This window comes from Ochotona curzoniae, unplaced genomic scaffold (assembly GCF_017591425.1).
Source record: "Ochotona curzoniae isolate NIBS_2020 unplaced genomic scaffold, NIBS_Ocur_1.0 contig_4064, whole genome shotgun sequence".
Taxonomy (NCBI): Eukaryota; Metazoa; Chordata; class Mammalia; order Lagomorpha; family Ochotonidae; genus Ochotona; species Ochotona curzoniae.
The window spans coordinates 1,434,647-1,438,285 of NW_024466107.1; the positions used below are offsets into that span (position 1 = coordinate 1,434,647).

The 3,639-nt window shown below is 44.2% G+C and overlaps 1 pseudogene; it reads left to right on the forward strand.

The window, feature by feature from the left end:
* Positions 1-1,454: 1,454 nt before the first annotated feature.
* LOC121158966 lies at positions 1,455-2,127 on the forward strand (annotated as a pseudogene).
* The last annotated feature ends 1,512 nt before the right edge of the window (positions 2,128-3,639 follow it).

The following is a 3,639-nucleotide window of genomic DNA, read 5'->3' on the forward strand; positions in this document are numbered from 1 at the left end:
TCTTTGAGTCCCATATCAGATTCCAGGGTTCAAGTCCCATGTCTGCTCAGATGCTGACTTCCAGGCAAGTCCGCCCTGGCAGGCAGCTGTGTAAGGAGTGAGATCCTGCAAACCACACTGCTTTCCAGGCCAAGTTCCTGGTGCCTGGTATCCGCTTTGCCCGCCTCACCACTGGGGATATTTGGTAAGAGATCTGTCGCTCTGTCTCTGTTCCTCTTTTTCTCTCTTTGTATCTCTCTACTTTTCAAATAAAATAATGCTTTTTTAAAAAACCATTCAATTATTGGGGAAATAAATTGGATAGACATAACTTTCACTCTTCATTATTCATGAAAGATGATTGTAACTATAAATGTGTTTAAAAATGGAGCAAAGAAATGCATGTTTAAGCCAAACTAGCTGCTCCGTTAAGTGATGGTTGCACCCAGACCTGGCGGCACTTACAAGCCTCACCAAGCAGCTCCTCTTGGTGGTGTTTTGCCTGACTCTTCTCTGCCCGCTGCATTTGCCACTCAGGACCCCAGGCACCTGCTCACACACTGCCGTTTAGAAGCTGTGCAGCGGTTCCTTTAGTGTGAAAGCGGGCGAGCCTCAGAAAGGCTCATGTGGAGAAGAAGGTGAGTTTAGGCGTAGCAATTTTGTGCAAAGACGTTTCTAACGGACTATCCAGCAGACAATTGGAACTCCGTGCCTTCGAAGCAAAGCGTCAGATTTGAGGTTCTTCCCCCAGAGAGTGGGAGTGAAGAATCAGACGGAGAGAGACAGAGTGCAGAAGGAGATCCGCTTGTCCCCAGAGAGTACATACATGTACGGAGAGACGTGAGCTTCGATTCAACCTCATACCCAGCTGTGTAAGTGCCTGCCACAGCTAAGGGCTACGTGCCAGATGTGGGATTCAGCTACGCAAGAGCCAACCGTCATCTCTTCTCTTGTGCAACTTTTGGTCTAATCTTTACTAAAAAGATCAGACTATCTTGGGAGCAGGGGGACAGAGAGATCACTGGCCACTCACTTGCACCTTAATATCACAGCACAGTGTCCAGCATGGACACTATCCTTCCCATTCTGGGGAGATATGATAGTTCAGAGATGAGTACATAAGTGCTTCGTTAATATTTCTCATTCTGAGTTACCAGTTTCATATTATGCTCAGTTACTGATTTGAATTCTTTTGTTTACATCACCACAAGTGAAATTGCTGGATTTGTGTGGGTTCTATTTTTAATTCTTTTTAGGAATCACATTGCTGTTTTCTAAAACGACTGTACCATTTTGCATTTCCACCAGCAGTGTGCAAATGTTTCAATTTCTTCACATCCTTGTCAACACTTGGCTTTTGTTTCTATGAAAAGCAACGTTCGGAAAACTGAGTAGCCATATACAAAATAAAGTGGCCCTTTCTTCTATACCATTCATTAAATTTACTCACAATGACTTGTAAGTGTAAATGTAAGATATGAAAGCTGTGAAACTTCTAAAAGAAACCACAGTGACTCTTTCCGGATGTGGCCAAGAAGGAGGGGCCGTCATGGGAGTGGACATCAGCCACAGCAAGGACCGAAGGCCAGCACAAGGAGCCCACGAGTCAGGGCAAGCTCCACCGGCCTCTGGCCAGAAGGACCAACTCGACCTTCAACCAGGCAGTGCTCAACAGGCTCTTCACGAGCCTCCCCTGGTGCTGTCCCTGGTGACCTGGAAGATGAAGCTGCCAGGCCAGGAAAACAAGACAGTGGGCATCGTCTCGGATGATATGGGCACTGGAGGTGCCCAAGGTGAAGGTGTGTGCCCTGCGTGAGACCAGCCATGCCCGAAGCGACATCCCCAAGGCAGGTTTCCAGATCCTCACTTTGGTGCTGGCGCTGGATCCCACAAGGGCCTGGGCACCATGCCGCTCTCTGGTGCTCGCAAGGGCCAGGAGGTGTACCTGCATGTTGGCAACACCCCGGCACCCCGCACAGCCACACCAAAGCCCATGTCCGCTCCAAGGGCGGGAAGTTCGAGCGTGCCAGAGTCAGACAGGCGTCCTGTATTGTTGAACAAAAATATTTTGGATACCATCACAAAACATCTGAGAAATGCATATCAAAGCCATGGGATATTGCCTCACCCTCGTTGGGGTGGCTTTAAAAAAAAAAGATAGCTCCCATTGCTTATAATCTACTTCTTTTTTTTTTCTTCATTCTAAATATGGATGTTGCTTAGAAATACTAAAGATGAAGATTTTGCAAACTGGCTTACTGTTCCAGTCTGTTGATTTATTACTGTCTTCAGTATGTAATCCATCATTTTAGGTAGCTTTCTCAGCCCCGCAACACCCGGAAATATTGAATATGACACAATCAAGGTCTTGTTTTTATCTGAGGCACTGCTAACTTTAAATGTGCATTACAATGTAGGGAGTCCTGAACTTCACGCATGGAAACAAAGCTGAGAGAACTGGGAATCAACTTTCAAGGAGAAGTGAGGTGCTGCACAATTCCAAAGAAAAGAGGAAGGAGAGTTGGAAGGATCCTGGGAGGGCTCCAAGAATCATTTCGCCAAGATGGGTGGTGCAGAAACATTGTAGGGATAAAGGCAAAAACAGGTGGACCGGAAGGCGAAGTAACCTTAACACAGTGAAAAGTTCTCCAAACCTCAACTCTCCCTGTAAACTCTGACTTCCTGCCATGAGTGCCACAAAGCCCTTCACGGTGCTCCCAGGCAACAAGACTGCGTTTATTTCTCATCATTTTTTTTCTCATTACAATGAAACCTCCCCCCACCTGCCAAAAAAAAAAGGAGTGAAGGAGACCAAGACGACAAAATAAACTCAGTTACCTTCCTCCTGGATGAATGTTCTAGAGAAGGTTGTGTTCTTCTGTAAAAGAAGAACTAGCATTGTCAGAATCTAATTTCTGATTTCCTTGCTTGCCACTATTCGGCTTACTCATAGACTTTATCCAGGGAGAAAAAAGCAGCCAAACAAAGAACAGGAAATTTCGCCATGCTGCAGGAACTGTTGAAATGGTTGTTCTTGCAAGAAACCGCATATTTATGTCAACTGCAATTCCAGTCCTGCACCCCATTTCTTTTGTAGAATGATTGGCCAGAAAAATAATTGGACTGTAAACCTTACCCCCTACCAATGACAAAAATGAGATTAAGTGGGTCGATCATTAAAATAGTAATTATTGGCTGAAGAGTTAATAACTTATCAGATTATTTAGGCCATTTAATTTTCATAACCTTATGGGGTCTCTATGTTTGATATCCTCTTGTTTTACAAGTAGGAAATGACAGAGCTAACAAGTGACAGAACTGAGCCATGTGACATGAGACATTAAATATAACACCACATTGTCTGAATGGTTCATCTCACGCCATCTAAGTATGGAGATCATGACCTCCATGATTGGTGTGAAATGACCAATATGTGAATGAATGTCAAGAACAAAGAAGCAGTTGAAGAATTAGCCTAAAGCTTGGAAATTTTCAAAGTTCTGTTAACCACATATCAGATGACATCTGTGAGCAATAAACAGCCCAAATCCAGTAGGTATGTTATTTTTATTATTATTATGGATCATCATGATAAAAGCAATTACCATAACAGTACAAATGAATCATATCCTGCAATCACCAAGCTTCCCTTATCAGGGT